The 25395-nt window shown below is 36.4% G+C and overlaps 1 pseudogene; it reads right to left on the bottom strand.

Annotated features, from left to right (window-relative positions):
* Nucleotides 1-4380: 4380 nt before the first annotated feature.
* Nucleotides 4381-5779, bottom strand: LOC130858770 (elongation factor 1-alpha 1-like; annotated as a pseudogene).
* Between the last annotated feature and the right edge of the window lie 19616 nt (nt 5780-25395).

A 25395-nucleotide genomic window follows, 5' to 3' on the forward strand; every position in this document is an offset into this window, starting at 1 on the left:
CTTTTAACTTTTTGAGAAATGCCCATACTCCAGTTTTCCACAGTGGTTATACCAATTTACAATCGCACCAACAGTGCATAAGAGTTCCTTTATTTTCCACATTCTTGACAACATGTGTTTGCTTGTCTTTTTGATAATTGCTATTCTAACACTGTATGTCTTCTGTGGAAAAAACAGCTATTCAAGTCCTTTGCCCATTTTTTATTTTGTCTTGTTCTGTTATTGAGTTGTATGAGCTCTTTATATATTTTGGATATTAATCCCTTATCCGATATGTAGTTTGCAAATATTTTCTCCCATTCTATAGGTTGCCTCTTCATTCTGTTGTGTCTTTTGTTGTGCAGACGCTTTTCAGGGCTTCCTGACGCACAGATGTGTCTCCTACCTGGTCTCTCTGCCTGTAGCCTGTGACTGGGAGGGGGCTGTGCACAGTATAGGGTCCTTGCAGGATCTCCAGAGGCACAGACAGGAGTGACTCGCACTGGAAGCTGGACCCTCAGGACAGGGACAGACTGGCAGACTGTGTCTGTGAGGAAGCTCGAGCTGCACCTAGGGCCTTTTGCGGTTCTCTGGGGGAGCAGATGTTACTATCTCCTAGACCCCCGGGCCAGCAAAACTGCTTATAGACTGCAACTGGGACATGAGCACAGTTACAGGGCCTTTTCAGAGTATACAGTCTCACCGAGTTTGGCAAGCTTACCTCCAGGGGCTCCCAGACCTTGGCCAAAAGGGGCTGGAGCCAGTTCAAGAGCCATTTCAGGGTCCACAGCCAGACTGAGTTCTGTATGCCTATCACCCAGTGCACGGGTGAGTGTGACTGCTCCCAGGTCCCTTGGCATATGGAGCTGGTGACAGAATCAAGTCAAATGGGGCTGTAACGGAGTCCTCGGGTATGGAGCTCTTTCCTGCTCAGTAGCCTGGAGGACGGGATGGTCAATGAGCCTGGATAGGAACCTGTCTTCTTAAAATGGCTCTCCTTGATCTCTTTTTTTAAAAATCGTTATTGGAGTATAGTTGATTTACAATGTTGTGCTAGTTTCTGCTGTACAGCAAAGTGAATGAGTTATACACCTACATATATCTACTCTTTTTTAGATTTTTTTCCCATATGGGTCATTACAGAGTATTGAGTAGAGTCGCAGTCTCCCAGTCTCCCAATTTATCCCCCCTTCTCCCCCCTGGTAACCATAAGTTTGTTTTCTACATCTGTGACTCTATTTCTGTGAACTGCACCAGGGTTTCACAGTTTCCTACGTGGATCCCCAAGTTCCCATAAAGGTACTTTTTTTTCCTTGGATGGATGCCAAATTGTTGTCGAAGAGAGGATGCAAGCAAAGTCTTATTCAGCCATGTTCCTGACATCACTCTTCTATCAGTGCTTTCTTCATCCCATCCAATTGGGTATATAGCTTATTGATTCTAAACAGAAAATAATATTATCCCAATTAGCATGTCTATTATTACTTCCCTGTCCCTTCCCTGTCTCATTATTTGGCTAATTTTTAGGAAGTACATTTTTCACTAACATCTCCAATGAGTGTCACACACATGTTCAGTGAAAGGCTATGGAATAGATCATTTGAGGCCCGTTAATATCCTGGCCCTGGAAAAATTAGGAATGCCGCTGAGTCCACACCAAGATTATTTGAAGGATCTTGAAGATTAATTGTCAACATTTTTCTAGCAAAGAAAAAAAATCCATATAGTAAGACACTGAATTCTAGAATTTCAATTAAATGTATGTATAGGAATCTAAGAAAAATCAGATCTGTTTATCTGAGTGGGCAGGAAGGTATTTTGGTTGGCCATTGTTTTTAAGTGAGAGTATCCCTATCTGAATCTGTGTCATACACATCTTTTTATTACAATATAACTTCCATGCTGCTGATGTGTTGGGTATTTTTTAAAAATGCAATTTACCAATACTATTCTTGTGCTTAGAAAACATAAGTGATTACTCTTTGCATAAAAGAGCATTTTCCCAACATATTTTCCAGAATATATCAAATATTTAAATACTCTTGATCAAAGGATGACTTATCTCTTTCAATCTGGGATAAAACTCATCAAACCCTGGCCAACCAAAAACACAGACCTTCAGCATTTTGAATGTTTTTTGGATAACCATTAATTTAATCAATCTCGCATTTGCCAAATGCTTGAGTTAATTTGATACTTGAGAGAGAGATTATGATAGACATGTTTCTTTGTCTGTTTGGGCTGATATAACAAAATAACGACTGACTGAGTAGTTTATAAACAACAGAAATATATGTCTCACAGTCCTGGTGTCCAGGAAGTCTGAGGTCAAGGTGCCAGCATGGTCACATTCTAGTGAAGGCCCTCTTCCTGGTTCACAGCCAGTGCCTTCTCTCTGTGTCCTCATATGATGGAAGAAGACTCTAAGGGGGCTCTTTTGCATGAGCATTAATTCCATTCACGCGAGCTCCACCCTCCTGACTAGGTACCTGCCAAAGGCCCCAGCTCCTAATACCATCATCTTAGCCATTAGGGTTTCAACATATGAATTTGAAGGAGAAGCCAACAGTCAGACTATTGCAACATGTTAACTGGTTATTACTCTGGATTATCCAAACTGTCTTTATTAACTTAAAAAAAAGTACTTAAATTATATTGCACTGGCTTTTCATCAGAAACACTTTAAATTAAAATGAATATTGTCTTCAACTTTTACAGTATCAATAAAAGAAATGTCATTTGAAGAATGTTAATATGTGACAAAGTTGAAATTTAACCAAAGCCCTGTAATCCTAGACAGCAAAGATTAAGAAACCCCCTACCTTTTGTGTTCCGGGAAATGGTTTACTGCCAAGACCCGCCCTTCCCCATATGCCTTAGGTAGGAATCACAGACGGCCCTTTTTGTTTACTTATGACAAGCCAAAGACCATCCAAATTCCCAGTCTTTGCCTCATAAATGATTAGCTGAATTGTGTGTCCCCACTGATCAATGGGAACAAAATGCTTATTAATCCAGTTGTGTTTATGCTTCGCTCCTTTCCAGAATTCCCTAAATTTAAGCCATCATACAGTCCCTCCTGAGAATAGGCCAGCCTTTGGGTAAAATATTCTCTGATCTACTGTCTGGTCACTTCATTCTTTCATCCTCCTTCACTACACCTATTTCTTTCTAGCTCTTTTTAGTCCTCTCTGTAAAAAAAAATTCTTTTCTCTTACTCTTGAGCCTTTCAGCTCTTAGAGTCACAGTTTTTGTCCTGTTGCAATGGTATCTCTTCCCCTTGCAATTACCCTTTTGGATAAAATCTCCCTCTACTAAGTCTGGATTTGTTTTTTGCTTGACAAATGTTTCTAGATAAAAATAACTTATGGAAGTCCTTGGTCACCAAAATTCTATTATTAAAATATTTAAGGCTAGCTTCTTAAACTTAATGCCATCAAAAATATATATATACTAATGAATTTCTACATTTTATATTTATCAAGAAATAAACTACAGACTAGATAAACTTATGAGTGTTCATTATCTATCAGGAAATCTGATAATTTAGTCTACAGCTTTACCAATTAATGTCTTTCAAGCACATGTAGTTCTGCTTCTTTTAATTGCTTCTATATTTTGTCATTTTGTGTTTCCTTTTATAAATAATAAAGCCTTTTTTTGATAAAATTTTTAGAACAAGCACCGGACTGATTTTTTTAAATATTCTAAAGAAAAACGTTACTATTTGGAAACTAGCAAGAATGGAAATTTTATTTCAGTATGCTCTCAATTTTAGACAACTTCAAGCACATTTATGTGAAATTATATCATTCTGGGAATTCACTTTACATGTAGCTGATAAAATATAATTTGCCTTCTTTCACAAATGATGATTCAATCCACGAGGACGGTTCTGATGGTCTGAAGGAACCAATGAGGGAGAGAGGAACATACACTTAGACAGTCCTTACTGGGCCAAATTAATCACCTGCACAATAACTATTCTGATACTTAGCTCTCGTTAAAAAACGTCCCAAACGCCACAGATCTCCCTATTCCAGTGTCTAAGCCTTGTTCCTAAAATCCCAGCTCAGAGATTGAGGATTACTGAGCATTTGGGAGCATAATTGAAACACAAAGCTAATGACATTTTTTCTCATTAAATTTTGTCTTAATGTGTCTCAAAATTCTATGACAGACTTTTGGCCAAGTTTTTTCCATTTTGAAAAGCACTGATTTTAAAAACTAATAACTTAAAACTATCATACACAAAACATTCTCCTTTCCTTCTGAACGTTTTATAATGCACTGTTATCATTAACCAGTTTTTTGCTATTAAATGACCAATTGAGACAAACAGTTCTGAGACCATTCTTCCAGCACTAACGAAGATGGGGTGGCAGGTATTGGGGGTAATATTCATTTAGCCTTGTGAGCTTTCTGGGCAGACCTGGTGACCTTGCCACCTCCAGCTGCCTTCTTGTCCACTGCTTTGATGACACCCACAACAAACATCTGTCTCATGTCACGAACAGCAAAATAGCCCAAAGAAGGTTACTCAGAGACTCTCTCTCAACACACATGGACTTGCCAAGAACCATATCAATGATGGCAGCATCACCAGGTTTCAAGAAATTGGGCCCACTTTTCAGCTTATTTGCAGGATGGTGATCAATCTTCTCCTTCAACTCAACCAACTTGCAAGCAATGTGAGCTGTGTGACAGTCCAGCACAGGTGCGTATCCAGCACTGGTCTGGCTGGGATGGTTCAGGGTAATCACCTGAGCTGTGAAGCTAGCTGCTTCCATTGTTGGGTCATTTTTGCTGTCACCAGCCACACTACCACAACAATCATCTTTGACAGACACATTCTTGACATTGAGGTCCATATTGTCCCCAGGAAGAGCTTCATTCAAAGCTTCATGGTGTATTTCAACAGATCTTATTTCAGTTGTAACATTGGCTGGAGCAAAGGTGACCACCTTGTGAGGTTTGAGAACACCAGTCTCCACTTGACTCACAGAAATAGTACCAATACCACCAATTCTGTAGCCGTCCTGGGAATAGAACACAAGGGGCAGACACAAGGCCTTGTCAGCTGGACAAGTTGGGGCCAGGATAAAATCCAGAGCTTCAAGCAATATGGTTCCACGGGCATTTGCCATTTTTACAGGGGCCTTTCCATCCCTTGAACCAAGGTGTGGGTTTGTACATGACTCCACCATGTTGTTACCATTCCAACCAGAAATTGGCACAAATGCTGCTATGTCCAGGTTGTAACCAATTTTCTTAATTGTAAGTGCTGCTTTTCTCAACAATTTCCTCATATCTCTTCTGGCGGTAGGTCGGCTCCAAGGAATCCGTTTTGCTAACACCAACAATTAGTTGTTCACACCCAATATGTAAGTCAGAAGGCCATGCTCACAAGTCTGCCCATTCTTGGAGATTCCTGCTTCAAATTCACTGATACCAGCAGCAGTAATCAGGACTGCACAGTCAACCTGAGATGTGCCCATAATCATGTTTTTGGTAAAGTCTCTGTGTGCTGGGGCATCAGTGATGGTCACATAATACTTGCTGGTTTCAAATTTCCATAAGGAGATGTCAATGTTGATTGACATTCAGCTTTCAGTTTATCTAAGACCCAGGCATACTTGAAGGAGCCCTTTCCTATCTCAGCAGTTCCCTTCTCAAATTTTTCCATGGTGCTTTTGTAGATCCCACCATATTTGTAGATCAGACAGCCAGTACTAGTAGACCTGCCAAAATCTATGTGTCCAATAACAATGATGTTGATATGAGTCTTTTCCTTTCCCATTTTGGCCTAGATTTAGCAGTGGTTTTCACAATACCTGTGTCCTGACAGCCAACCAGTTGTGGAGGGAAAAAAAGAAAGCTTGTGATTCTTTTAACTCAGGTCATAAAAGAATCAGTTACATATTCTAGAACATTGGCTATGACTTTTAAGAATCTCAACGATTTTTGTTCACAATAATTTTTGTTCTTAACAATTAAGAGCCTTTGTTAATACTAGGATCTACCATTTTTAGAAAGTTAAATCTCTGTCCTGTTATGGTATATCCAAATATCCTGCCCAGTTCCAGGCTATTGTTTTTCAAGTCACATGTTAAGTACATTAAGATGAGATTTTGAGATTGTCAGGACTACTTGTACATTATGTGGTATTGATGTTTGTTGACTTACAACACAGTTCATGTTATCTCAAAAAGACATAATCAAAAGAAGAATTCATTTTTATTTTCTTTTAAAAATAGCTATAAAATTTCTTTTGGACATACCTAAAAGGGATTTTATAATTTTCCATATTTTTAACCCAGTTTTATTTAGCAAGAACATTTTGAAAAGTTAGAGCCTCAATGATTTAAATGACTTAGTGTTACTCATCTAGGTGAACAAACTAAAGTAACTGACTTAGCTACTAAAAGTTATTTACTTTACCCTAATATAAGTACAATTCACAATGTTTGTTTGCTGTCTTTATTCTTTAGGTCTTAGATACTTTTACCGTTTGTATCTTTTTGTCCCTCCTACCATAGTGATATTTGTTTACATACTTAAACTGTAGCTTTTAGTAAATGCATTTCAGGTGTTTCCGTCTCTAGGAAGAACTACACATAACATTTCACTCTAAGCTGTCCTTGCAATTGGTGAGCTTTTGAAAAAGGAAGTTTGCAGATTTTTATTTCTTTTCTAGTTGGTTACAGCTTTGAGGGGGAGGAAATTCTCTCTTTTGATGATGTAAATAGGCTCATATTTTACTTTTTGTTCTTTTGTGATTTTGTATTCTTAGGCTACTGGGAAATGAGCAATTATAGATGGACCAAGGTAAATTAGAAATTATTTTGGTAATAGTTTACGTCTCACCAGATGTCTGGATTGAATTAAAAACTATTTAACTGATAAAAACTAGCACATAGAAAAGAGGATTTTTAAAATATCAATTAGACTTAGTTTTTAACACAAGCTATGTCACTACATATCTCTATGATCTTCAGTACATTAATTAACCACAACATAACTCAGTTTAAAAAAAAATCCATACATCCAAGGATAGTGTCATAATTTTGTGAGCATCAAGTAAAATAATAAAAAAATTCCTTGCATATTACTCAGAACATATTCAATACCAAATCCAACCAACACACCCTTCAATCTGTGATTTTTTACCCCACCTATGCCCATCTTCTTCAAGTGTTTGGTCTATCAATTAGATCTCTCTTTTTTTTATTTTTAACAATTTGCCCTTACTGATACTGCTTTTAAGTCATCTATAAATATATGCATGACATTCCCATTTGAAAAATAATTATTACAACCCTGAATTCCCTTCCAGCTTCCCTTTTTCCTCTTTTCAGCCTACCTCTAAGAAACAGAGCATTGCTTTTACACACACAGAGTAAATGTGAAAAAAAGGAAAATGTAGAATTTGAGATTGTTAAATATACATCATAAATATATATAGTGTATATAAAATCATTTCAAATTCTTCATTTTCATTCTCAATTTTTTTTTCCCCAGTCCACTCTCCAATCCAGCTCTACCACCCCATTCAGTTTCTTCCCCAGTGCTGAGACCAGCTCGGAGACTCGGGGCGAATGATGCGTGCCACAAGCTTAAAGAAACACAGACACAGATTTAAGAGAAAGGTGGGACGGGGGCACTAGAGACCTCTAGGATCAAAAGCCCCGCTGATTCATCCCATGTTGCTTTTATTGAGCTCTCTTGACATTCCAGAAGCAAGACAGCCTAAGGTTCTCACACTCCCAGTTTCGTCCCACAATCAAGGTTATCTTTGAAGTAAACAAACAAAGGCCTCACATGACTGGGGGCAGTGATCGTTGTTTGCCTCCTGGGTCCGGATCTGAGCTGGGAGTAGAAAGCAAAGCAGCCCTGGGGGCAGGAGACCTCTCTCAGAAGGAATAAGGGCCTGTGCCCCACCCCTGTTGGCCTCTCTGCGACTGTGCCTGTCTTAGGCCGTTCCTCCCCTGAGGAATCTTACCCATCTCTGGCTAACCAGCCATCCTCAGGGGCCAAACAGGGTGATATGATGTGTGCAAGTGAGGAAGGGGCTGTGCCCCCAGAGAGGGTCAGTTTTCTGTTTCCTCAGTAGCCTATGCCCCCATGACCTCCACGCCCAGCACCCTTAGTTCCTCTGCTGCTCAAGCAGGACATCCTGCATCCAGTCACTCGGCCCACATACTTTAATTACTTTTAGTAACATTTTCAAGGTTTCAGAAAGACTTCTGAATGTTTTCCCACATCCCAGTCCCTATACGGAAACATTTCTAACACGGACCAACACCATCTCTTAACTGTCAAACCCAGTCTTAATCATGGAGTATTTCTCTGTTATAATGCATCTTATTCTACTTCTCTCAGTTTTCAAAAAGTTCTGTTTTAGTATCAGTAGTGATTTGTTTTTCTTCTCTATCAGTGACATAAAAATTAGGATATTCCATTATTCTGGCTTATGTTCTGATTATTCTATCTGCATGTCTTCATATTAGGTAAAAGTAAGATTTATTAGTAAAAGTAAGATGGCTCCTAAATCTTTTTCTCTAGCTATGACTCTTAATTTTCAGGCTCATGTATCCAAATATCTTCAGCAAAGTTGATTCATAGAGTCATACCTCTCAAATCTTCTATGTTTTCTATGTTAGTTAATCCAGAATACCTCATACATCTACTTCAATCAAACAACAAAAACTATCAGGACTATTCTCAAAATATGACCTGATCCTAATCAATTGTAACTTCATCTTTCTTCATCTAGTCCAAAATTCTGTTACCTCTCACATGAATATCGTATCCTTACTGATCTCTGGGTTTCCACTTTTATAACCTGCAGCCTATTTTCTACACAGCACCCAGAAGGATCCTTTAAAAATGAAAGCAATCCAGGCCACTTCTCAGTTTAGAATCCTCTGGGTGTGTTTTCTCACCACATTTAGAATGTAATGTCCTGCCATCATTTCCCACTGGTTATCTCTCTGATCTCATTTTCTATACCTTTTTTTTGTCACTCTCCATATGCAGGATATTCTCTAGGCATAGAGCCCAAGTCTGTTGTTCATTATTATGTTGTCTGATTTTTTGATTTGTAGACTTTTTATATATTCTGGATACAAGACCTTTGACATTTATTGTATTTTAAAGATCTTCCTCAACTCTGTGTCTTTCATTAACTCACTCCAGTATTGCACAGATATAAATGTTCTTCGCACTCCCCTATACAACAGCCTTTAGCTACATGTGGCTATTGAGTGCTTGAAATGTGGCCAGCGCAACCGAGAAAATAAGTTTGTAATTGTATTTCAATTTAGCTGATTCAAAATTTAATAGCCATGTGTGGCTATTGGCTATCATATTGCACAGCACGACAGGGCATATTTTGATTTCCAAAAGTTCTTAATGTTAATATAGTTTATTTTATCAAGCTTTATCTTCATATTTGGTGCTTTTATGTCTTATTTAAGAACTCTTTCCCTCACTCAAGATAATTTTGTTATTTTCTGATATCGTCTCCTGAAAGAGATATCATTTTTGCCTTTCACACTTAAGGCTCCAATCAAACTGGAATTGATTTTGCAAATGTTGGAAGATCAGAGCCAGTTTTTATTTTTTTTTGCCCAGAAGGACATCAGTGTAGCCAGCACGGTTTATTGAAATAATAATTATTGCATCACTACTGTGTTGTACAGTACTACATTGACTGTAAATCAAGAATCCATTTGTGCATAAATCTATTTTTAGGCCCTCAATTTTTTCCACTAGTCTATTTGTTTATTCCTGTCTGTACTTAATCTATATTAATATCATATGACTTAATTAGTAGCTTTATAATTATTGAAGTTCAGTAGAGAAATTGCTCCTGTCTTGTTCTATTTTTTCAAGTGTCTTGGCCTTCTTGATCATTTGCATTTTCATGCAAGCTTTGTAAAGATCTTATCAAGTTCAACAAAACTTGAAAATCTCTATTGAGATTTTGCTTGGTAATATAGTTAATATGGAGATGACTCGGAGGGAAAGTTTTTACAAGACTTAAGACTTCCAATCCATTTTTCACTGTATGTTCCTCCATTTACTTAATTTTTTATTTTAATCTTAAATTTACCTTTATAGCTTTTTGTGTAGAAGTCTAGCTGGGTATTCAATTTTTTAATTTAGTTCTCAATTTTTAATTTCAACTATAATTCTTGGTAGGTTTATTAATTTTTCAGGGACACCATACCAAATTACCACAAACTGGGTTGCTTAATTAAAACAAGAGCAATTTATTCTCTCAGAATTCTGGAGATCAGAAGGATGGAATCCAAATGTTGGCAGGGCTGATGGGAGGCTCAGAAGATAAAACCCTTCCTTGCCTTTTCCAGTGTCTGGTGGCCCCTGGCATTCTTTGGCTTGTGGAAGCATAGCTTCAGTCTCTGCATCTGTCTTCACATGGCCTCCTTACCCATGTCTCTCTGTGTCCTTCCCTCTTCTTAGAAGGACACCAGTTATTGAATTTAGGGCTCACTGCAAATCTAGCATGATATTATTTCAAGATCTTTAACTAATTACACCTGCAAAGACTTTTCCAAATAAAGTGTCACTCTGAGGTTCTAAGTGGACATGAATTTAGGGGGGATACTCTTTAACCCACCACAGTAGGATGTAAAAGTACAACTTTTTCTATATTGACTTTTTACAGAAAAATGGATGTACTTTGTTGTTGATATTATTGTTGCATATTCTCTAACAAATTCTGTCCTTCCAGATCTAATTTACATCTCAAACTTCCAGTTCTTTGCTTTTAGAGCCTGACATTTATGGATTGCATCAACTGGTTTCCTAACCCCCTTGCCTTTTTGGGGGACCCATCTATGGGAGGCACTATCAGGAGAGAGGAGAGCAGAAGGAGACACAAGCATGGGAATTTATCTTCTAGGCTCTGCCTCTGCCAGGCAATGGTTTTAAAGTAGCTGTATTCTTTTACTTAAGGAAACAGGTCATGTATAGGGGCCCTACACTACAGCTACAGTTCTCAGATACTGGTAATATCTCCCATCCTTTGCCTCCTTCAGGTCAGGCTTCCTGCTCTTGCCCCTTACTGCTGGTTTCACCGTATTTTGTTAGTTTCTCTTAAAGTTGCTTGCAGCCATTGTGATAGTCTCTTCATTAAACTTTTCAGTTACTGCCTTTGAGTCTGCCTACTCTTTCCTGCCAGGGTCACGACCAATACTCTAGCTATACTCATTCACTTATCTTTATAATTTGTCTTTTGGATCCTTTTAGATTTTCAACACATTTACATTTTCAGCAATTTACATACAGTGGCAGTTTTATTTATTGTTGTTCATTTCATTTGACTTTTATTCATTTTTTGTGCCCTATTGCGTTGGCTAAGGCTTCTATCTAAATGTGGCAGAATCAGTGAAGAGAAGTCATTCTTGTCTTATTTTAAATTTATCTTATTTATTTATTCTTGCCAAGCCTTAAAAAGTTAGTGATAAACTATATTGTTCATTTTTGTTTTTGTTTGTTTATTTTTATAGGTACAGTTTATGAAATTAAGAAAGTTATCTTTCCATAGACCTATGAAAAGATTTCATCCAGAAGATTTTTGCCTCTGAAGTGATCAGATATTTTTCTCCCCCAATATTGATAATATAGTAAAATACTTTCTATTTTAAATGTTAACCCTACATTTTCTACTGTCCTTAGGTTGATTTAGAATGACCTCAGCATGGACAGTTGAGTTTGCCTCCACCTGTGTTCCCCTCCTCCAGCTGGCTAGTACAGGCTTACTGTTTGGTGGTACCAAAGTTCTGAGAGAGCATAACTATGTGAGGACTTGAGGTCTTGTCTGTCACCTACCACAGATGAGAGCATATGGAGAAAGAATACCTTTCTTTAATTTGCAATTCTATATTAAGAGCTTATAGGTAGAATGGCTTCTCAGTAGGATCTGAAATTAATCAAATTGTCATTGACTTGATATTGTTAAGAGCAATAGTCTGTTTATATTTTGCTGATCAAAGTCAATCACATGGATCTCACAATTTCAAGAAGGGTAAATAGACTCGATGTGAGGAGTTAAGCTACAAAGTCACATTTCAACAGATATGGGTACAGGTAGAAAATTGGGGCAAGATTTTTAACCAATTCACCAAAAATCTTAGTGTCTCCAGGAAATGTAATGCTAGGCCTCTGGAGGGATAAGCCCAATATATGTACATAACAACTTTTGAAGTTAAATTAGGTAGTGAGCTCCGGTGTCAAACTGCCTGGATTCTAGTCCTGTTTCTGCCATTTAAAAACTGAGCACATTTGAGAGTGATTTATCCTCGTTAGCCTGGTTTGCTCCATCCTTTAAATGCAGCTAATTTTAGAATGTACCACAGAACTTTGCTTAGTACAAATCAATGAAACACCTAAAATAGTTCTGGGCACATAGTAATTATTCAGTATATTTTAGCAATTATTATTGTGGAAGAAACTAGATCACAAATATTACATCAATGGCAATTTGATTAATTTCAGATACTACTTAGAATTCATTGTGCCTATATAACTCTTCATAAAATATCTCAAAATAAAGAATGATACCTGGACCCAACTCCCTCTTGCAAGAGCACCGGAATTACAACTAACTACTGAACAATCATCAGCAGAAAGACATGGAACTCACCAAAAAAGACACCCCACATCCAAAGACAAAGGAGAAGCTGCAATGAGATGGTAGGAGGGGCACAATCGCATTAAAATCAAATCCCATAAATGCTGGGTGGGTGACTCACAAACTGGAGAACAGTTATACTGCAGAAGTCCACCCACTAAAGTGAGGGTTCTGAGCCCCAACGTCAGGCTTCCCAACCTGGGAGTCCAGCAACAGGAGGAGGAATCCCCAGAGAATCAGACTTTGAAAGCCAGTGGGATTTGATTGCAGGACCTCCACAGGACTGGGGGCAATGGAGACTCTGCTCTTGGAGGGCACACAAAAAAGTGTGCTCACCAGGACCCAGGGGGAAGGAGCAGTGACCTCATAGGACACTGAACCAGACCTACCTGCTGGTGTTGGAGGGTTGCCTGCAGAGGTGGGGGACAGCTGTGGCTCACCAAGGAGACAGGGGCACTGGCGGCAGGGGTTCTGGGAAGTGCTCATTGGCGTGAGCCCTCCCAGAGTCCACCATTAGTCCCACCAAAGAGCCTTTTGGCTCCAGTGCTAGGTGGCCTCAGGCTAAACAACCAACAGGGTGGGAATACAGCCCCACCCCCTGGCAGACAAGCAGATTAAAGTGTCACTGAGCTCCGCCCACCAAATCAGATTAAAGTCTTACTGAGCTCCGCCCACCTAGCCCTACCCACCATCAGTCCCTCCCATCAGGAAGCACCCATGAGCCTCCTAGATAGCTTCCTCCACAAGAGGGCAGACAGCAGTATCAAGCAGTATCAGCAGTATTTCGTCTTGTGGAACTGAAAACCACAGCCAGAGAAAGATAGAGAAAATGAAAAAGCAGAGGGCTTTGTACCAGTTGAAGAGACAGGATAAAACCCCAGAAAAACAAGTAAATGAAGAGAAGATAGGCACCCTTCCAGAAAAAGAATTCAGAATAATGAAGGTGAAGATGATCCAGGACTTTGAAAAAAGACTGGATGCAAAGATCAAAAAGTTTACCAAAGACCTAGAAGAATTAAAGAGCAAACAAACAGAAATATGTAACACAATAACTGAAATGAAAAACACACTAGAAGGAGCCAATAGCAGATTAACTGAGGCAGAAGGGTGAATAAGTGACAGAATGGTGAGAATCACTGATGCAGAAAAGAATAAAGAAAAAAGAGTGCAACGAACTGAAGACAGCCTAAGCAACCTCCGGGACAACGTTAAACACACCAACATTCTCATTATAGGGGTCCCAGAAGGAGAAGAGAGAGAGAAAGGACCCAAGAAAATATTGAAAGAGATTATAGTTGAAAACTTCCCTAACGTGGGAAAGGAAATAGCTACCCAAGTCCAGGAAGTGCAGAGAGTCCCAGGCAGAATAAACCCAAGGAGAAACACACCAAGACATATAGTAGTCGAACTGACAAAAACTAAAGACAGAAAAGTTATTAAAAGCAACAAGGGAAAAACAACAAACAACATACAAGGGAACTCCCATAAGGTTAACAGCTGATTTCTCAGCAGAAACTCTGCAAGCCAGAAGGGAGTGGCATGATATATTTCAAGTGATGAAAGGGAAGAACTTACAACCAAGAATATTCTACCCAGCAAGGATCTCATTCAGATTCGATGGAGAAATCAAAAGCTTTATAGACAAGAAACAGCTAAGAGAATTCAGCACCACCAAACCAGCCCTACAACAAATGCTAAAGGAACTTCTCTAAGCAGGAAACATAAGAGAAGAAAAGGACCTACAAAAACAAAAGCAAAACAATTAAGAAAATGGTAATTGGAACATACATATTGATAATTACCTTGAATGTAAATGGACTAAATGCACCAACCAAAAGACACAGACTGGCTGAATGGATACAAAAACAAGACCCATATATATGCTGTCTCCAAAAGACCCACTTCAGACCTAGGAACACATACAGACTGAAAGTGAGGGGATGGAAAAAGATATTCCATTCAATGAAAATCAAAAGAAAGCTGGAGTAGCAATACTCATATCAGATAAAATAGACTTTCAAGTAAAAAAATGTTACAAGAGACAAGAAAGGACATTACTTAAAGATCAAGGGATCAATCCAAGAAGAGGAGATAACAATTATAAATATATGTGCACCCAATACAGCAGCACCTCAATACATAAAGCAAATGCTAACAACTATGAAAGAGGAAATGCAAGGCAGAAGTAGAGACACAGGTGTAGAGAACAAACACGTGGACACCAAGTGGGGAAAGCGAGGAGGGTTGGGGTGGTGAATTGGGAGATTGGGATACCAAATTGTACACTCTATAAATATATGCTGTTTATTGTCTGTTAACTGTATCTCAATAAAAGTTCTTAAAAAAAAAAAAAAAGAATGATAGCTGGACCCTTTTTTCCCCTCTATTTGTATAGTGTCCCCTGAGAATCTCAGCCAGCCCCATGGTTTTACACTGATTGATGCTAGCGACTCCAGTCTTGTGAACAAGTCACCCACTGACAAGTGCACTGTGTGTCTAACAATCGTATTAAACGGCTTATCATGGTGCAAAAAGATGTGCATCTCTTGTCCAGCTCTCCACCCTCACCTCAGGTCTCCCTCCCCTTGCACACTATACTTCACAGTGTCCTTTTCTATGAGCCCCAAATTTGCTGAGTTATTCCTAATTCTTTATTGAATAGTTTTTTTTCTATTATTCTATCCTCTGCTCGATGTTGTCTTTTCAGAAGGACCTTTCTTGACTGCCCATCTAAGGTAAATTTACTTCATGTATTTACTTGCTTATTATCTGTCTACCCCCAATATTTTGGAAACACTTTGTTTTCATAACTGTACTCCCAGAACTTTGACAGTGCCTCAAACAAAGGAGCTTTACAAATGATCTTTGAGCTGGGTCTATTAAAAAGTAACGTAAAATCATTTGACTATTGGATCCAAAATGTCTCCAAGAGAATATCTATGCTATATATTTGGAAAATAAATATTCCAGTGAATTGATCTATATACGAATTTTTATTAGGTATTTATAGTATTTAAACAAGCCATCATAACTATAACAGTACAAAGTCATGTTTGAAGTCTAATTAACATAACACTACTAATATATTGTTTTGCCAGTGTGAAAGGAATAAAAAATTCTTTAGTATGATGTATTTATATGTGTTTGATATATTTTTTAAAAAATATCAGCCCTTTAAAGGCCGTAAGGAAATGACAAAAAAAAAATACCCAAATAACTAATTAATTTTAAGTGGTTTCAGTAGATGTGCTTACAGCTGTGATGAAACAACACAGAGGCATATTTAATTTCCACAATTTATTCTGATAAATTAGTGGTAATCTGCATGAAAATGAGTGTATTTCTTTCAAAATCACCTAATAAACATTTTCTTCAAATGTATCAACAAATCATGACAAAATTAATATTTTCTAAATAATTAATATTGAGGGAAATGCAAAAATATTGGCCAGTAGAAAATGAAAATTTGATCTTCCAAAATGAGTACATTATTTCTTCACCATAATGAATTTATGTTATTATTTATTTATTTTGAAATATAGTTGATGTACAACATGATGTTAGTTTCAGGTGTACAACATAGTGATTTGACATTGGCACACATTATGAAATGCTCACCACAATAAGTCTAGTACTTCTCTGTCCTCATACAAAGTTATTACAATATTATTGAACATGTTACTTATGCTGTATATTATATCCCCATGGATTATTTATTTTATAACTGGAGGTTTGTTCCTCTTAATTCCCCTCCCCTGTTTAGCTCCCCCACCTCCCTTCCCTCTGGCAACCACCTATTTGTTCTCTGTATCTTTATCTGTTGTCATTTTGGGTTTTTTGGTTTGTTTGCTTTTTTAGTTTTTTTGTTGTTGTTGTTCCATTCTTCTTCTTTTGCTCTCTTCCTTGTGATTAGATAACTACCCATAGTGTAACATTTGGATTTCTTTCTTTGTGTGTGCATGTGTATATGTTATAGGGTTTTGATTTTTCATTATCGTGAGGTTCATGTATAGTAACCTCTATATATGTATATATGTGATTGTTTTAAGTTGATGATCTCTTAAGTTCAAATGTATTTCAACAACTCTACATTTTTGCTCCCCTCAGCAGATTTAATGTTTTTGACATTATTTTATATTTTATATTTATGTATCCCTTATGTATGTACTATAGATATAGATACTTTTACTACTTTTGTCTTTCAACTTTTCTGCTAGCTTTATAAGCAGTTGATCTGCTAACTTTACTATATGTTTCACTTTACCAGTGAGAATTTTCCTCTCACAATTTTTATATTTCTGGTTGTGTCCTTTTCTTTCCACTTGGAGAAGTCCCTTTAATATTTCTTGTAAAGTCAGTTTAGTGGTGCTGAACTCTTTCAGCTTTTGCTTGTCTGTGAAACTCTTCATCTCTTCTTCAAATCTGAATGACAACCTTGCCAGGTAGAGTATTCTTGGTTATAGGTGTTTTCCTTTCATCACTTTGAATATATTCTGCCACTCCCTTCTGGCCTGCAAAGTTTCTGCTGAAAAGTCAGCTGAGAGTTTCATGTGAGTTCCCCTTGTACACAACTAGTTACTTTTCTTGTGATGGTGTCATCTCAGTAGAATGAGCTCCCAAATTGGCTGCCACCAGCTTCCCCATCCCCAGGGGAAGTTCTGGTAATCCCCTGCCACTCTGGGAGGCTCTCCAAGATCAGCAAGTGGGTCTGACCCTGGCTCCTTTCGAACTACTGCCTCTACTCTGGGACTTGAATCATGTGAAATGTAGTGTGTGCCTTTTAGGAATGGAGTCTCTATTTCCTACAGCTCTCCTAAGTATAAGCCCCTCTGATTTTCAAAGGCACATGTTCTGGGGGCTCGTCTTCCCAGTGAAGGACCCCTGGGCTGGGTAGCTTGACGTGGGGCTCAGACCCCTCCTTGGGGAAAACCTCTATAATTGTGATTAGCCTCCCATTTGTGGATTGCCTACCCATGGGTGTGGGTCCTGACTGTATTGTTTCTCTACCCCTTCTACCCATCTTGTGGTTCCTTCTTGTCCTTAGCTGTGAAAAATATTTTCTGCTAGTCTTCAGGTCATCTCATTAGTAGTTTCTCTGTAAGTAGTTGTAATTTTGGTTTGCCTGTGGGAGAAGGGGAGTTCAGGGTCCTCCAACTCCACTGTCTTGGCCAAGTCCCCAAAATTAATGTTTTTAAAAGAATACATTACTAAAGCCTTCAAACTTTCATTGTTTTTAATTATATTTAAACCTAGCTGTTAAGTATAAAATGCAAAAGGAAGTATTCAGATATTTGTATTAGAATATATGATAAAAATTAATTTATATTTCCAATCTATGCCAATCAAATTCAGTATTGTTCAATTAAAGTTTCTTGGCAGTCTTGTTTGCATCTTATTTTTGGTTAATGAAAATGATGTGCTGTTTCACCATGCTCAGATATATAATGTATACAAATATACTGAATAGCCATAATTGACTGGAAAAATTGCATTTTATGAGCTTCCAAATGAGAAGATTCTAGGTTCTTTTTGAAATGTGTATGCCATCCTTTTCCTTTTCTAATTATTAGCTTAGCTATTTTTGCACATTTGGCTAGAATCACAAATTCTGTCTTGGGCAACCATCTTTAGAAGTGTTTATTCATATGTTTTGAGTAAATGGGTAATGAAGTTGATGGATGCTTAAAAACTTATGTAACTCATTAACAAGAGCAATTATGAGACTTAACAAATAATATTCCTATTCCAAAAATATTTTCTTATAATGGAACTTAAAATTTTTAATCAAAATGTGTATATTTTATAATGTATAAAGACATTGATGCCCAGAAAACTAAAATTATAAGGGAAGTGGAATTTTTAGTTATAAATATATAGAGATATATAGTGTTCTGAATAAATTATAAAACAAAATTAACAAATACCTCTCAGGACTAATCATGAGAAAAGAGAAACATGTATTGCCAATAATAGGTTTAGAAAATGATGTAATACTACAAATTACATAGACTTTTAAAAGATTATGAGGATATTATGGATAATTTATATCAACATATATGAGCCTTTAAATTAAATACATTTACAAATACAAATTCTCAGTAAACAAAATTTATCAAAATTGGCACAAGAAACAAAATAAAATTTTTCCTACAGCTATTAAGGGAATTGAATCTGTAATTAAAATCTCCTCAAAGAAATCTCTTGATCCAGATAGCTTCACTGGGGGGCTAGAAGGTCAATTAAAATCAATTTGTTCCTATCAATTTATACCAGTTTATGTTTATACCAGAAAGATTTAGGATACATCTTTTATGTAAAGATAAATGTGCAATAGATCAAACCACATCAAATACCTACAAGTAAATCTAAGAAAAAAAACTGACAAATGTAAATATATCTAAAACACTAGAATATATTGTATGCTCACACTTGTATATAAAAAAAAATCCTTCATTCCGCTTCAGTCACTGCTCACCTCACCTCTGAATACTGTCACACAAAATATCCCCTACTTATACCAAATACAGATCCTCCAGTCCTACCCAATCCAAACATAAACTACTACACTTTCCAAAAATGTACATGGCAAGTTTCTTCTAAAATTTATATAGAATTGCAGGAATCCTAAATAAACAAATGATAAGGAAAAATTTAGAGGATTCAGCTAACTAATTTGTAAGAAATACTATATATCTTCAATAATCATGATATTGTAGATAAATAGTTCAATGGAACAGAATAGAGAACATAAATGAATGAACATAGGTATGGTAATTTTTTCTCAACAAAAGTACCAAAGTAATTTAACAGGAAAAAATTGATTTTTCAACAAATGGAGCTGAAACAACTGGATATATTCATGTAAAAAAAATAAATTTAACCTTACCTCACAACACATACACACACACATACACACACACATACACACACGACTTAAAAGCAAGCTAAAGCTGTAGTTATAGGAAATAACGAGTTATAGGGAATAGGCATAGGATAAATGTTCACCATGTTGGGGCAAGAATTTCTTAGTGCACAAAAAGCACTAAGTAGAAAAGGAAAAATGAAATGAAAAGTTAATAGAAATTATTTGCAACTTGTATACAATATTAAGGATTTATTTATAGATGGCTTGATTTCTCAAGTTTTTTGTTTTGCATTTTAAAACTTCTATAATTCATGGCTTTTCTAACTTTCTAGTTAAATTTTTCCCTGAATCATTAAAAATATTGATTACCTTATTTTTGTAGAATACATTCTTTAAACTTTATCTTTTGTTCTGTACAGAAATTCTGTAATACAGTTTGTTAATCAGACAACTAAGACATGTAAGTTCTAGAAACTGTAGATGGATTATATAAATTCAAGATACATAACTGGCATCAAGAATCTGGATGCTCCCATGTATATCTGGAAATTTAACTGTATACATGAATGGTCTCATAAACCCAAAGTAAAAAGAACACTAGACAGGAAGAGTATTGAATATATGTCAGATCGTGTCACTCCTTGCTCGAAATCTGCTAATAATAGTTTTCTGTTTTGCTCAGAGTAAAAGCCAGAGTCCTTTCAATAATCTCTAAGGCTCATGTGATTGCTCCCTCACTCCCTTACTTCTCTCATCTCATTTCCTCCACTCTGTCTTACCATCTGCAGCCAGACAGACTTTGCCATGTTCATTGAGCTTGCTAGGCTTGTCAGAGGGAGCTTATGTTCAGGATTTGTTCCAACTTCACATTTTATAGAAATTTCTCTTGCCAATCCTAACCTTTCAACCTCATACACACTTCTTCCCTGATTTATTCCTTTTCTTCTCACCACTTGCCAATATTTAACATAGTATGTATGTTACTTGTTTTCTTGTTTATTTTCTATCTCTTTCTGTGAGTTCCATGAGGACAGTGATTTTTTTTTTAATTTTTAAAATTATTATTAATGAATTCCCAGTACTAATAACAAAGCCTGGAATGGAATGTACATTCCATAAATGTATATTTTTCTATAAATGAGGAAAGTAAGGAAGAGTAAGGAAAGAACTTTGAGATAGCTTTTTTTCTTCTTATTTTATAATAATTTTATCCCTTAAAGATTTGTGGCCATTTGGGTGATTAAATAGAGAAGATACTATATGTAACATGATGGAATAACCTAGAAGTCCCAGGCAAAAGTTTCATCTTGTGATTTATTTTGGGATCATCACATTGCTGCCCTCATGACATTATTAAACACCATAAAGACCAACATTGTTATGAGCAATCATAGCAGTGGTTTTCTAATTTTAAGTTGCTGTTTTTCATAGTCTTTTGAAAGGATTGAAAGTAGTGCGGGAAAGTATTTTTGCGAGTGGCTGCGCTTATGAGAATATCTTATTTTGCAAGTTTATCAGAACATCTTATTTTGCAAGTTTTACTAGGGTGGGAGATGATTAGAGATTCCTACTGAATTTCTCTAATGAATGGTTTGTTGATCCATTTGTCATCGACTCTTTGGCAGTTAGCTCAGAATGCTGTCTAAGGTCCATGGACGTTTAAATTGAAGTAAATATAGTAAAATATTTCAGTACCTACATGTGATTTTTTTATGATTCAAATATGGGAATGCCTTTCAAGTAACTTTCATAAATCTGAAATTTTTTCCAAATAATTTCCCAAGTATTAGGGATGTGTTCACTTCTATTTAAAAGTCCCGACAATTTTTAATGTTCCATGTTGTTTGCCATTTAAAAATGCCTTTTAATTCAAATTTCATCACATAAATCACCTTCCATAAAATGCTTTATCAATGTAGGTTTCCAGCTAAAATGTATTTACCTGTGATATTAATTGCTTTCATTCAACATTCCTTTGTATGCCCACTCCTCCATAAAATGGTACCCTGGTGAAATGTAGAGCTGTTTTGATCTAATCAATCATATTGCCTCTTATTAATGGCACTAGGTAAAGTTCCACATTAATCAGGTATCCTTCCATTAGAGAATCAGATTACTCTAATTCTTCAGGTGAACATCTCAATCCTTCTTAATTCTGTGTTAAAGTAGACAAATTTTTCTTCCTGAGTATCTCTCAGGACCTGATAAACATTGAAGGCATTTTATAAAAAATTAGTTTGCTCTAATTACTTGACACCTGAAATTCCAGTAAAAACAGATGCTCTTGGAAATGAAAAGATAAAATATTTTATTTCATCTGAAAAGGTTTCATTGCCTTTAGTGTAGCAAGTAACGTTCAAAGTAAAAGTCACACAGAATGCCACTAGAGTGTTTAGTTAGTATTAAAAATAAATCATCTTATTTCTGAAAAAAATGAAGCTGTTAAAATAATAAAAAATATTAAACAAAATATTCTTCATATAATTATAATTTTCTGATGCCAACATCTTAAAGTTTCACAACATGGGAATGAAACAATTACATGAGGATGAACAACATACATGCTGAATAATGGTGCCGAAAGTTAATCGTGTATCGTCTCTGTATTTGCAGCACTCTATCATGTGCTCCATGCATAATGTATGCAATAAATGTTGGTGGAATTACTCAATGAAACTTAAGAAAGCCAGAAAAACTCAGCTATTTTTAAAAATAACTAAATGATAAGAAAATATAAAAACAATTATTTTTAAAAACTATATAAGAAAATTTTCCTTGTCTGAAAAAATTTCCAAAAGTACCACAAATTACCAACCAACATTTATAAAGCACAGATATATTATAGTTAATTTTTTTTTCAGAGTTAAAAAGAAACTCCTATAAAGATCAAGCAGAAAAATAACATACAATGCCCTCCTCCACAAATCAAATGTGATATTTATGTAACTCCCTTACCCTGACACACCCAAATTTTCTTCTTTGTAAATAGAAATACCAGAATAAATAACCCATGATGATTACTTGCCCCTTCTTCAAACATCAAAAGGGAACATAAGTGAAACTCCTAGGAAATTTTACTAAGCTCAACTCTCCCATGATATCTAGTGAATTTCCCTTTATATAGAAATTTAGCATTAGAAAACCATTGCTATTGTGCACCAATGCTATTAATGCAGAGTAAGTATCTCCTTCAAATGTGCAGGGAATCCGGGGTGGTGAGTGGTGGTTAGGGAGCATTTCAGAACTGTATGTCTACAGCAATTCTTCCCCCTAAAAAATACTGTGAAAAATTTATTTAATGCAAGGTACATAATTTAAGAAAACAAATTGACTATGAACATCTGCACCTAAAATCACAGGATTTTCCAAAAAAATGTGTATGGAATTAGGGACAAAAAAGTAATATAAATTATTTTATATTACTATTTAATTCTAGACACTGAAAGAAACATTGGCCTCCATATATATATACTAGTAGAATAAAAAGTATATAAAATATTCAAATTGCAAGAAAAAACAAGGAAAAAATGAGATCAAACAACATACTATATCTTAAGAAATGTAGTAATAAAGTATGAAACATCTATAGGATGAAGTGCTGTGTAAATTTTTCCCAGGCATGTAAATGGAACTAAACAAAGTTGAAAATATACCTTTGTTTGGAAAATGATTTATAAGCATGTTGTAAATTTATTCAAAGAATTTGCAAGTAAAAATCATTTTAAGTACCAGTGCAAAAACATTAGGGAAATTAATCTCATTTAATCTTTGCAAGAAAAAAAAATCAGTCTCTCTCTCTCTCTCTCTGTCTCCATCTATATATGTTAAGAAATGAAAATAAATGTGGAAGGGCTTTTGCTTCTAGGCAAGTTGGAGTAACTTGCAGAAAACCAATGCATCTGCTGAGAATAACTAGAAAAAGATGGGAAACTACTATTTATCTTTTTAAACGCATCAGAGAAATTCTAAAACATAAAGATGGGTTTAAGATTTTGGAGAGGAAAGAAAATGAAGAGATTAGCTGCCTTTTTGTAGCCACTTTTCCCTGGGAAATTTTTCCATTTCTGGCACAGGACAGGACACCAAGAACCCAGGATTCCCTAATCCAGAAATTACCCAAATAAAAGGAATTCTTGGGTTGACAGGAAAACCAGCAGAGCTTTTAATATTTCCTAGGAGGAGCTGGACATACAAAGTTGGATACTTGAGAGACTTCAAATTTAAGCCTGCTTTTACCATCAATTGGTAAAATTGGTTTTCTAATTTAAAGCTAAATGCAGCAGGAGCCTAAAATGCAGTGGAAAGTATTTCAAAGCAGAATAGAGTTCTCAGAAGCCTGAGAAGACGAAAACTGATGCTAAAGTCCTCACAGGAGAAGGATTCCTGGCGAACACTGAGACTATGGTTCTTTCCACAGAACCATCCTCGTGTTGCCTCGGGCTTCTGTACACCGACACCAAATTGAATCTCAGAGACAGAGTTTTGGGTGAAGCAGAAATGAATAGCTTTATTGCTTTGCCAGGCAAAGGGGGCCACAGCAGGCTAATGCCCTCAAGACTGTGTGTCCTGTGCTGGAGCAGGTAGTGAGGAGCTTTACAGTAATGGTTTAAGGAGCAGGGTGGGATCAGCTTGTGGACATTCTTCTGATTGGCTGGTGGTGAGGTAATGGGGTGTCAGCATCATCAACCTTCTGGTTCCAGCCAGTCTAGGATTTATGTTTTTGGGTCAGCAGTTTTCATCTGTTGGGGGTCTGCTTCCTGTACAAACAACTTAGGAATGTGTGTCAGGCCTTTATCTATATCTTTCAGGGCACTGTGAGTTTGGTGATTCTGCTATGTGGTGGATTTATAGTCTAAATTGTTACCAGCTCCCCAGCTTAACAGCTGCTCTTTGTTTCTACATCTTCACATTTCCCAATCATTAATTCTTGAGTCAGACTTTTACTTCAAAAGACAAGGACACAGGGGCTTGTACACAGTTTCACTAGGAGCAGAATCTAACAAAAGCTAGAGTAAATTTACTAATATTCTGAGGTTTGACTCAGTTCAGTCCATGTTTGGGTTAAAGTAATCAGGTCCCATCTCTCTCTTCCTACTAGAAAAAATGTTCACCTCTCTCTGGGAGAGGATAAATCATCTGGATTCTCTACAATTTTTTTTTATACACAATATTTTACATTTTTTAAAAGGTTGGTGAATATTCCAAGATACAGGATTATATGACATAAAACCCAAGAAAACAGTCAATAGAAAAGATTATAAGCAATCCAGATATGAAATTTATCCTTTAAATTTTAAGTAATTGTGATCTATATGTTCAGGAAATAGAGAAACATTAAATAAGCAAATGATGGAGAATTGTAGCAATCCAGTTGTCATCTGGGACTGTAGTGATGGTAGAGGCTCAACTGAGGAAAGATATGTTTCCAAGCTCCCTTGGTTGTTGACAGAATTCATTTCCTTATGGTTGCAGGTCTGAAGGTGTTAGTTTTGTTCTGGAGGTCACCCTCAGGGCTTGGTGCCTGCTTGCAGTTTCTTGCCACCTGAGTATCCAAGCATGACAGCCACTTAATTCATGATATCATGATTCTTTAAAGCCAGCAGAGAATAAAAGAAGAAAATGTGAGTTGCCTAGGAAGATAGATTACATATATAATCATAGTGATATCATTCTATTATCTCTGCCATATTCTACACTTGGGAACAAACCAAAGGTCCAACCCACATACAAAAGGAGGCAATTACACAGAATCAGAAATCGTTGTGGGTCACTTTAAGATCTATCTTCCACACTTATGAATAATGTAATCATACATAATGTACTTTTAATTTTTTATGTCTATTCTTTTAAAAAACACAAACACTGTAGTATACACACACACACACATAGC

This window comes from Hippopotamus amphibius, chromosome 1 (assembly GCF_030028045.1).
Source record: "Hippopotamus amphibius kiboko isolate mHipAmp2 chromosome 1, mHipAmp2.hap2, whole genome shotgun sequence".
NCBI classification, from domain to species: Eukaryota; Metazoa; Chordata; class Mammalia; order Artiodactyla; family Hippopotamidae; genus Hippopotamus; species Hippopotamus amphibius.